Here is a 12,476-nt window from a genome sequence, read left to right as displayed (position 1 = left end):
AAACTTGGGGGTAAGGAGAGCTCGTTATGTGGGATGTTCCGAGCTGTGAGTGGAGGGATGGCGTGGAATGCCATTAGCGGAGCGGAACTTTTAAAAGTAGGGAAGATCATAATATGAAGATAAAGTTTGAATTCAAGAGGACAAATTGGGGAGATATATATTATTAGGAGGAGGAGCAACGGATGGGAATAATTTATAATGTTCGATAATTTTCGAAGCTCTTTAAAAACGTCTGTGCGGCTCTAAATGGGGCCGTAACCTTAAGTAAGATACAGCCTGATGTGGAAATGGGGTCGGTAGATGCAGAGTGGGTCTCGGCCCATAAGTGGCCACGGCATTCGGGAGACGGGACAGGGGTAGAACCTCACGGCTTCCTCCAATCGCCGGCTGTCCTGAGAATGGTTTTCCTTTCTCCTGAACTAAGGCGAATGCCGGGACAGTTCCAAGTATAGGCCATGGCACCCAACCCTCTCGCCTTCTCCGAGCATATCCTTAACCGTAAAAAAACTCCCGGACTGAGAGACGGCGTCACCGTCTAAGGGGCCCGCCTCCCCCTTCAGGGGAATGAAAACATTTTAGTTGCAGTGAAAATGGAAAGCGAAGGAAAAACCTTCTTCATGGTTGCCGACAGTGGACTTCGAACCCGCTATCTCCCGAATTCAGAGTAACAGCTACATCACCCGAACTGCGCAGCCAGTTCGCTCAGTCAATCGATGATGATGATGATTATTATTATTATTATTATTATTATTATTATTATTATTATTATTATTATTATTATTGTGTTTGTTTTTTGTAAGACAAAATCTGGTCAATGATGATCGGCATGTGAGTCTGATGTTTATGCCTTTCGTGCTTTTTAACCCGATACCATCATTCTTATAAGAGTCAGACCTCTTATTTTTCTTCTGTTCTGAGTAGAATTACGGTATGTTCGGCTCGAATGTGTAATAAAATAAAAATTAATATCTTGAGAGGTAATAGGGATAATGATAGGCGGTTTGGTTCTACAAGTAGAGAAACTGAAAATATTTTTTACCTGCGTTATATACCTCGATATGCGCATCATTAGCGGTGCAATCTGTATTGCATTGCCTCCCGCCCCTCCCAATCTCAACATGCTTGGTGTTGCGGGCCGAAAACGAAAGCGATCTCCCAGTTTCCTGAAATCGTCTGTGCAATTTTCTGATAGATATGTACCTGGGGAACATCGTCACGTAGTCGCTGTTGATACTCTGAGCTGCATGTATAGTAAAATAATAATTTGAGATAATGATTGTCGGTTTGTTTTTACAAGAACAGAGGCAGATGGGACACTTACCTCGCAGGCCAGCTTACTTGATTAAACATTCACACGTTAAATGCAGTTTTCATATTTAAATGCGGCATTAGAGCAACTATGCAAATGCTACATCTGCATTGCAGCTAAACCCATGGAGAGGGCTGCAATACGGTTTCGGCGTCTGTCGTGCCATTAATGGTGCCCATATCTAGGTGTACTGGATACGTAAAAAAAAAACACTTTGAATTTCTCTACTTGCAGAAACAGGCCGACAATAATTATCTCTATTGTTTCTCAAGATATTCATTTTTGTTTTATTATACATGCAACCCGGACACCCGGTTGTCTCTCGCACTTGACTTTCAACAAAGAAAAGACAGCCCGTTAAATCTCCTGCACAGAATCTCTTATTTTACCACTTTTCTCACACCTTGTGGGTTCGCGAGTGCAAACTATATCCCAGATATTTATTTGGCCCTGTTTTACGACTCTAATTTTGTGTGGAGGTTAGTAGTCTGAAGATGAAGAACAAAAAGCAGCCATTCCCTGAGCCAGAAGAATGAATCGCACACGATTAAAATTAGCGCCAATGATCGGTAATCCGCCAAGAGAGGTTGGACGGAAAAGGGTCAGGCCAGCCTAACGTAATAGTTGACTCACCTCACAGCTCCTGGTGACCTCAAACGTTACACAATCTATGAGCATTGTGGACTATTTTCCTGGGAAGTATGCCGTGAACTTGTGATGATACAGTCAGTATATGCTATCTGTCAGAACAAGAATGATTAATTCATTCATGCTGCTGCTTGCAAAAGGTATGGACACACACAATGACGCACTTGGGTTTTCCACATTTCTCGCTGGGCATCTCTTGGACTTGTACTTCCCGAGTGAATCTCCAAAATATCTTGTTTGTCACAAGATCAGTGGAATGTCTTAAGTAATGCGATGTGTTGTTGACACTCAGGAGCTGCCTCAAGACAATGTGATGACCAAAGTCCACATACTGCGAATACTGTAGCTACTGCACTTCCTAAATGAAGTGAAATAATTATCCTGTAACTGTTACATTGACAGAAAAGTGTTTATTTTTTAACCCTGCCTTACTATGACATTACCCTCTACAGTCTACACGAAAGTAATTTACCGGGCCGTGGGCCATGCTGTTAGGGGCGCGCAGCTGTGAGCTTCATCCAGGAGACAGGAGGTTCGAACCTCACTGTCGGAATCCCTGAACATGGTTTCCTGTGGTTTCCCATTTTTGAAACCAGGCAAATGCTGGGGCTGTACCTTAATTAAGGCCACGGTCGCTTCCTTGCTATTTCTAGTCATTACCTATCCCATCGCTGCCGTAAGATCTACCAGGTGTATGCATAAGTTTCAGCCGTTTTTTTTGTAAAGAAAACACGTAATTTTGAAGGGAAATTTTTGTTTATTCTAAATATTGTCCAACCAAGCGATTTCAAGGTGTCTTTTACTGGTTTTTCTGTGTGAAACGGCGCAGTGTCGTGTGACAAAATACCTTTGCTATGTCTTCTGGCCCATTCCGCTCGTCTTTCGACCAATGCGTGATTTAAATTAATCATTGGTTGGCGATAGTGTGGTGCCGGGCTTCAAGAGTTCATAACTCACAGTGCCGCTCTGATCCCACCAGACACAAAGCATGGCCTTTCACATTGAAATCATCACGTTTAAACTGTCGAAACCATGTCTCACGTGTTCTAAACGATGGAACGTGTTCAATACCAGCAAACGATGACTTTCCACAGCCTTTTTCTTTTGATTAAATAAGAAAAGCAATGCCTGTCGCAAATGTTCTTTCTCAGGTACAAACGACGACATGATCACTGAACGATACAACACAGACGCTAGTGTTTGGCGGACCCAACTTGTGTGTGTTGGTAGGCTAATGTCAGACGAGCAAATTGACGTTTCTGTCAAATTCATACGCTGCGTACTGTTCGCTGGCGCCATCTCTTAGTGAAAGCAAAGACCGTATGTAGGCTGTATGTCGGTGCGACGTACAGAAAATTGTAAAAGTGTAAAATAAAAGGAATTTCGCACATTAGGAGATCCTTCAATACATATTTATCCCATTAACCGTAATGTCTTGACTGGTTTCAGCTAATAATAATAATAATAATAATAATAATAATAATCAGGCTATCGTATTTACGCATCTTCCTGAACCACCGCACTGAGGTGGGATCGAAACCGTAAATTTAAGCTCAGAAAGCACCTGGGCTACTCGGCCTGGCTGATTCTTCTTCTTCTTCTCCTCTTTTGGCTGATTATATCGCTGTTGAAATTTGACTCATCAGTCGAGATTTTCTACGAACATCAGCCTGTTCAAAGAAGTTTGACGAACATTTTCCAGTACTCGTCCAGCGTCATGACGACAGAACTGGTGCTCAGAGTCACGCGTGTCTGCATAGCACGGAAATACGAGGAAAAGCGAAGGTGATTCAACCTACCTGACAGCAGCGGTTTTGAACTGCACTGCATCCTTGCGGGAATGTTCGACTTAAGACCCCGAGTTCGTAGGTTCGACTCGGTTCAGGTCGAATGACGCAAGTTCATATAATTGTTATGTTAAAGATCTCTGGTGGGGCACTCAGTGTCTCCCGACAAAATTAAATTAACTCTGCCATAGGGTCAGTTCCAGAAGAATTCCACTTTAGGTCTTAGATAGCAGCAGAGTCGGAATCCCGAATGCCGCCGAGATGGCATCACGGTAGGTGGTGCCGTAGATTATTATTAATAAATCCGTTTTGGCCATCTTTATATTTTTCTGCTTTCTTCCCCGGCCGCTCCCAAAACTACTTCATGCTTTGACTTACGGCCTCCCTCTGTCGGTCTGTCAGCTTCTGCTACTGTTTCTCTGTGCGTGTTGACCAGCTTTGTGAAGGTGTTTCTGTCTAGCGTATGTTCAGTGTTTAGACCTACTTCAGATAGGTCTTTATTTATTTTCATCCATGTCGTGATGCTCTTGCATTTTGCTGTAATTTATATATTAAACAGCTTTGGCAAATCCGTCCGTCCGGTCTACTGAACGGATTTGCTTCCTTTCCGGTTTATTCCCTCCGAAAATACCTGCCGGTGAATCATGAGACATTGGTCAGCGTTGAAGCCTTCGGGTCAGAGGGTCCCGGGTTCGATTCCCGGCCGGGTCGGTGATTTTAATCGTGTTTGATTAATACTTCTGGCCCGGAGACTGGGTGCTTGTGGTTTTTCCAACACTTTCCTCTTCATATTCAGACAACACACTACACTGCCAACCACCACAGAAACACGCAATAGTGATTACATCCTTCTATAGAAGGTTGGCGTCAGGAAGGGCATCCCGCCGTAAAACAGGGCCAAATCCACAATTGGGGACACAGTTCGCACGGACGACCCCACAGGTGTTGGAAAAGCGGTAAACTTCGCGTAATCATAAAATCAAATCACTAAATGAGCACTCTAATAATTCCAGGCGAAGGCTTAGCCTGACCTGTACTTAGCAGGTTCCTAAGCGACGAACATTTTCATTTAATATTCTGATATTTATGTCATTTTCATCCTTTTTTTGTTAGTTGCTTTACGTCGCACCGACACAGATAGGTCTTATGGCGACGATGGGACAGGAAAGGGCTAGGGGTGGGAAGGGAGCGGCCGTGGCCTTAATTAAGGTACAGCCCCAGCATTTGCCTGGTATGAAAATGGGAAACCACGGAAAACCATTTTCAGGGCTGCCGACAGTGGGGTTCGATACTACTATCTCCAGAATACTGGATACTGGCCGCACTTAAGCGACTGCAGCTATCGAGCTCGGTATTTTCATCCTTAATAATGCCACTGCATACAGTAAAGTTTGATTACTACCTGTGAAGACAGAGTGTATACACTTCCTCTGATCCTGGGAGAATACTGACTCTAATTCTCTGACCTTCCCCAGCTTCTAAGTATACTCAAGAGATGGCGGAACGTTCCTATTAATTTACATGTTGCTAAGAGAAAAGAGTCTATAAGTACGTACAGAAGGGAAGGTATCAAGTCGACCAGCCATCTGTATGATCATTAGAAAAACGCAGGGACAAATACTTGAAAAAGTGGGAAGTCCAATTCCCCGAACCAGCACTCAGTCACGGCCAATTGCATGTTGCACTATCTCGGAAAAGATCGTTTGAAAATATTGAGATCCAGATACGGCTTAATGGTCGAAGCACAGAGAATATTGTATGGAAAGAAGTGTTATAAACTACATTACCGGTATTAACTGTTCATAAAACTATTGAAAAGGACAGGCATATCAAGACTAGTTATCTAACCTACTGTATTTTTAAGGAGCAGCATTATTAAAAATCCACAGCCTGTTTCCAGTCGTTGAGCGGGTCAGGAATGGAATGAATGAGGTGCCATCTAGCGACGAGGATGGGAATTGTGCCGGCTGCCGAAGCCTGTCGCAGTTCTCTGGGGCAATGATTAATGAATGGCAGATGAAATGAAATGATATTCGAGATTGTTGCTGGAATGAAATATGACAGGGAAAACCGGAGTAACCGGAAGAAAGCCTACCCCGCCTCCGCTTTGTCCAGCACAAATCTCACATGGAGTGACCATGATTTGAACCATGAATCCCAGCGGTGAGAGGCCGGCGCGCTGCCGCTTGAGCCACGGAGGCTCTATTATTATTACTATTATTATTATTATTATTATTATTATTATTATTGTTACCGTGTTTTGGTGGTAGGTAAAGGTGTAAGAAGGTGCGGGCGTGAATGGGTCTCAAACTACGGAATCAAAGTTAATGTAAAGTTAACAAGGTTATATTTCCTTTTCAATATTAAGTAATAACAAAGAACAGGTACTTAGTAGCCGAAACACAATTTGAAATGTACAATTACAGGGATTATAGAGTTTGGGCTTCGAGCCCTGAGTTCACAATTTTTGAGCAACTAGCCCAACTTTCCGATATACAAATTTTAACAAAGGGGCAGAAGACCCCAATCAAACCCTGGAGCACTTGCTCCAAATTACACAGTAAAGCCTCCTCGAGGCATACAACACTCCGTTTCCAAAAGAGCCACACGCTCTTTAATTTAAGCCTCTCCTAGGCCACACCAAACTCCACCTTCAAGTTGTCCTCAACGGACATAAACACAGGGGTAAAATACCCAATCTACTGAGGTCTATTAAATGAAAAGCAGGTTAATTGAATGACCTCTAAAGCAATTTGAGAGGGGGCGAACTTGCACTCCTAATACACTTTGATTTTAAAACCTACTTTGGCACTAGGCCGTTATTACAAGGGCTAATCCCATGCTACAGAGGTGACTTAATAGCAATTTACATTACATTACGGAAGAATTGGTTGAGAGAATAAGTTCACCTCAAGACGATGTGAGTGGGAGCTCGAGAGGGTTAAGCACTCTCTATCCCGATATGTCGTTTTAAAATAGAATAGATACCAGTTGTTTTTACATTTTAGGAAAAGGTTACATGGTTGAACGCTTAGAACCCGCCCCGAAAGTTAAACTGCTGAGCAAGAAAAGAAAGAATTTATTAATCGGCCATTACCTTATTGTTGACCGCCGCCGAGGAAAGAGGCGCTTCCCGCCTCCTGGTATGTACTTAATACACTGAAAGATGGAACAGAAGTGGCCCGGAGACCCTAAAATCAGCAGTTTATATACTCTCGCGGAAGTTTCTAGGCGTTAGGGGAATGAAAACACCCGCCCACAATGTTTTTATTGGATAGGACCCCGCAACAGATACAAGTTGGGGGAAGATACACCAGATTGGTCAGAAATTACTAAAAGAAATTCGGGATTGGATAAATCTAAAACAAGGGGAAAAAGAGGGGTATACAGCCAACTTAAACAATAACAGAAAGAAATTTAACAAGAAACAAACTTTTGAAATAAAAATTTCTCCAACAAAATAGTTCTTTGACTCCGCACTAGGGTGCGCTATTGTTGATCTTCAGTAGTGTCCTCTAGAAGAGAAAGTTCACACTTCTTACTTCAAGCGAAACAAAAACACATCAAAAGTGACACAGTTCAAAAACTCAAAATTTTCCACGTGGTGACATCTTCTGAGAAAGTAGAGAATTAATAGAGTAGATAAAGTTCAACGTTCCTCCAGAAGAGGAGTTTCAACTGGCGCAACTTTTAAATAAACGGTGTAGAGGTGTACCGCCCGGTACAGACCTCCCCCCCCAAAAGTTCCTCCAGGGGTGACACATGAAATCAGTTTGAAACAAAGTCCAAGTAATGATGTTGATACGAAGATAGATAGCAGAAGCATTTACTAGATTTCTTAATTCAGTTTCAAAATGTTGTTGTTGCAGGTGAATGAAAGTCTTTAAGTTTGTAGAATTTGAATTTCTGAAGATAAACTTTTAATACTTAGAAGTGAAGAAAAATTTTTTGCACGGTCCACCAAATATTGCTGTTGAATTCCCAAATGTAGTTATCTCTTATAGTAACTGTCCATGTAGTTGATGTTGATGAAGTTGGATGGCCGGACCGGCCGTTGCAGCTTGCGTCCAAAAGGAGGCCGCTCGGACCCCTCAAGTACCCTGAGATACCGCTCGCCCGCACTATGAGGGGAGCAGAGGTGTTGAAGCACGCCGCGCCCGCGGTGAACATATACAGGCTGCGGGCAAGTAGCAGGTCGTGCGCCGCACGTCAGCCTTGGCCGGGAGGAGAGCTCCGGCTCGCCGTGCACATGTCGTCCTCGCTGGAGAGGAGGGGGCCCATCCCCCTCCCCAGTCGCTGCACGGCGCTGCGCGGCTGCGGGGGCGCTGAAACATTAAAGCTAGGCGGCAGAATTGTGTTGGACTATCATCTTCTTTGAGGGTACAGGCTTGAGGAGAGGTTGAGGGGCCAGCGGCGTGTAGATATCCATGGCATTTACTATTATGAAGCCACAGTGTAAGGTGGAGCAGGAGACGGGAGCGTGATAATGGCCGTGACAAGGACAGGATGGCAGTTTAACAATCGGGGGAGGTTTACAAGAAATGCTTGCATCTAAAACCAAAATATTATAGAAGGGGCAGAATGCCTTAAAAGTGAAACTAAAAAAAAATATAACCTTCATATCCTTTCAGAATAATATGAAGCAAGTTAACACAGAAATTACACCGGTTTCACCTGGGACAGGTGAACTCTAAATATCCTCTCGGTGGCTGGATTACTTAACAATAAGGTAACCGGCGTAAGAAAATCGAGAATGATACAAGGCCCATGAAATCTGGGGGCAAGCTTGCCCGCGGGAACAAAATTTTTGACCATAACCTGGTCACCTACCTTCAAAGTGGTGGGTCTCCGTCCACGATCATACCTTTCCCTAACCTTTTCATGAGATACTTTAAGATTAGCTTTAGCCTTCTTCCAAAGATCTTTAATGTTGTCCGGATCTATTGTCTCGGGCAGAATGTCATTCAGAGACCAGAGGTTAGAGAGCGGCGTGTTGGGAACGAACTTAAACATCAATGAAGCTGGAGTAAATTTGTGTGATTCATGAACCGCCGAATTCAAAGCAAAAGCTAACCAATGCAGGGACGTGTCCCACCTAGAATGATCTTCATGATGATAGGCAATAAGTGCGGACCTGAGATTACGGTTAACCCGTTCAGCCAGAGATGGTTGAGGGTAATAAGCGGAAGTAGTTACATGAGAGATGGACAAGTCAAAACAGAATTTACGAAATAAATTAGATGTAAAAGCCTTAGCATTATCAGATACAATGTATTGGCACGGACCAAAAGAAGCAAAAATAGAATTTAGGCAAGTAATAGTTGACTGAGCGGTAGCCAGCTTAGTCGGAAATAACCAGGAAAATCTTGTAAAACCATCTACACACACAAAGATGAACTTGTTGGCATTACCCTTTGACTGGGGGAAGGGTCCCACATAATCAATATACAGGCGTTCCATGGGGCGCGACGCTTGATGAGAAGACAAAAGGCCTACTTTAGTGGACATGGTGGGTTTACTGATCAAACAAGATTTACAAGCTTTTACAAGTTCCCGAATTTCACCGTCCATACCTTTCCATATGAACATTTCACGAATCTTTTCACGAGTTTTAAAGATTCCAAGATGCCCCCCCAATGGGGTCTCATGATAGTATTTGAAGATCATAGGTACAAGAACCGCTGGAACAACAACTTTCATCAACTTATCATGCCTCGAAGGGCAACATAGAACACCATTCCTCAGAACATAAGGGACAGCATGTTCCCCAGAAGAAAGGGTTTCCATTATCGGAGCCAGCGTCGGATCTTCACGTTGGTATTTCTCAATATCCCTAAAAAGCATGGGAGCATCTGTTAAGATGGCATTAGCACCAGATAGTATGGACTCGGAAGGTGATGAACTGTCGACCGGTTCGTGGGTCTCTACGTCGTTATGAAACATACGGCTGAGTCCATCAGCAACAACATTTTCGGTACCTCTGATATGTCTAACATCAAACTGGAAGGCGGAAATACGAATAGCCCAGCGGGCTATACGACCAGTACGACGCGGCCTACCTAAGACCCAGCTTAAGGCTTGATTATCTGTCTCCAGGTCGAATTTAACGTGTTCCAGATAGAGACGGAACTTTTCTAAGGCAAATAAGACTGCCAAACCTTCGAGCTCATAGATGGAATACTTGGCTTCTTGAGCCGACAATGTCCTAGACGCATAGGCGATGGGTCGCCTCCCTAGTTCAGTCTCTTGAAGAAGGACTGCAGCTACTGCTGACGACGACGCGTCGGTTTGGACGATGAATTTCTTCGAGAAATCAGGCATAGCAAGTACAGGGGCATTACAAAGAGCTAATTTAAGGTCTTCAAAAGCGGCTTGTTGAGAAGGTCCCCACTCGAATTTGATGCCTTTCCTACGAAGAAGGTTTAAGGGCGCCGCTCTATTAGCAAAGTTAGGAATGAACTTTCTGAAGAAATTCACCATACCAATGAACCTGGCGATACCTTTAATGTCCTTGGGAGGTTTAAAATCACGGATGGCCTGTGTTCTAGAATGATCAACTGCTACACCATCGGGTGACACAATATGCCCTAGGAAAGACATAGAGGGCTTAGCGAAGGCAACCTTGGACAACTTAACAGTTAACCCAGCCTTACGAAGGCGATCGAGAACTTCTCGCAGATGATCTAGGTGTTCTTCAAAAGTCTCTGAAAATACTACGACATCATCTAAGTAGTGATATAAGTACTCTAATTTGATGTCGGAGAAGACCCTATCTAGTAGCCTAGTGAGCACAGCTGCCCCCGTGGGGAGCCCGAAAGGCACGCGGTTGTATTCGTATAAATTCCAGTCCGTGGCAAACGCTGTAAGGTGTTTAGACTCTTCGGCAAGGGGAATTTGATTATAGGCCTGATTTAAGTCCAAGATGGTGAAGAACTTGGCCTTACGAAACCATGAAAAACAAGAATGAAGGTCGGGAAGGGGCACAGATTGTAACACCACCTTCCGATTGAGAGCCCTGTAATCAATGACAGGCCTGAAACCTCCTTGGGGTTTCGGTACTAAAAAAATAGGCGAAGAATACGCTGACTTAGAGGGCCTAATAATACCGTCCTTCAACATCTGATCGATGATTTCCTTCAGAGCCTTCATTTTAGGTGGAGATAGCCTATACGGTGGAAAACGGACAGGAATCGAATCCGTAACCTCAATTTTGTATTCAATAAGGTCAGTTACACCAAGAGTATCAGAGAACACCTCGGGAAACGACTGACACAGTTTGCGAATACTATCAGCCTGCTTCTCAGGTAGATGTCTAAGGTCTAACAACATCTCATCCTGGATAGGCGACATAGAAGAACATGACACAGAATTACACTTTAATAGTGGGATTTTACAACTAGAAGCAAATTTGAAAGTGCACGACCTAGACTGCAGATCGAGCACAAGACCAGTGTGAGAAATAAAGTCAGCTCCCAATATAATGGGGCAAGACAATTGCTTGGCCACAAACAATTTAACTTTCCATGTAAACTTAAAAACACGAATTTTGACCAGTAAGGAACCTAGAATTTCTAATGGAGATGAATTAGCCGAAACGTATTGAACAGGAGAAGAGACATAGTCAGGAAGTTTACAAACCGTTTTCAATTTAGAATACCATTCAGCCGCAATAATCGAACAAACACTACCTGAATCTAAGAGAGCTGTTATAGGCTCGTTATTTACCTCAATCTTAAGAAAAGGAACAGGTGCGGGGGTATCCGCCGCAATCCTAAGACATTCTTTAGGGCATTCAAAAGATGAACTTGAAGGCTGATCGTTCTCTGCATTTACAATCTGTTTACTAGGGGCTGAGTCTCGGGAAGATTGATTAGTCGACTCAGCCGAAGCCACTAGTCACTTTTTATTATTGGCATAGGTGGAATTTGCACCAGAAGTTGAGCAGGAGGGGGTGCTATTTGAGTTTGGGCAATTTTTGGCGATATGTGAGAAGGCCCCACACTTAAAACAGCCTTGTGATGAACCAGCTCCATTATTTGCCCTACTAGACTTGATCAGAGGACACTTATTGCGCAGATGGTCAGGCGACCCGCAAGCATAACATTTACGAGGGGTAACTGATCGGCGAGGTGGAGGCCGAGTATTACTAAAAGAAGGCGGGGGTTCTTTTGCTACACGCAAAGAATCGGCGTATCTAACTCCTTCCGCTGAGACGGCCAACGCTTCAAGTTCAGAGAAGGTTTGCGGGCACGCCGCAAAACACAAGTATGACCTATAAGATGGTGAAATGCCTTCCACAATAGCTTGTACAATTTGATCCTCAGGGAAGTGAAGAGCAAACACCCTAGTATAAAACTTAATATCTTGGATGAAGTCTGCCAGGTTTTCATCCAAGCGCTGTACCCGATAATAGTATTTTTGAATCAGAGATGACCTCGCGCGGGCGGGAATAAAGTTTGCGAGCAAGTGTGCATGAAAATCTTCGATAGATGACTGTTCAGCTATGGCTCTTACTGTTTTATCTGAGAGAACACCAATAGCATAAGGATAGATTATTTGTAAAATTTGACAAGGGGAAAGCGAAAATACGAGGGCATGATCCTGAAATTCAACTAAAAACCTTAAGAAAGAAATAACTTCACTGGTGGTGTTGACCGAAAACTTAGAGATACCTCTTAGCAACATTGCCAATGGATGAGGCAAGCTGCTAAACCCGGGTGACATAGTAGGTA

Source organism: Anabrus simplex, chromosome 11, assembly GCF_040414725.1.
Source record: "Anabrus simplex isolate iqAnaSimp1 chromosome 11, ASM4041472v1, whole genome shotgun sequence".
Lineage (NCBI taxonomy): Eukaryota > Metazoa > Arthropoda > Insecta > Orthoptera > Tettigoniidae > Anabrus > Anabrus simplex.
The sequence above is the reverse complement of the archived record's forward strand: the minus strand, read 5'-3'. Positions refer to the sequence as shown.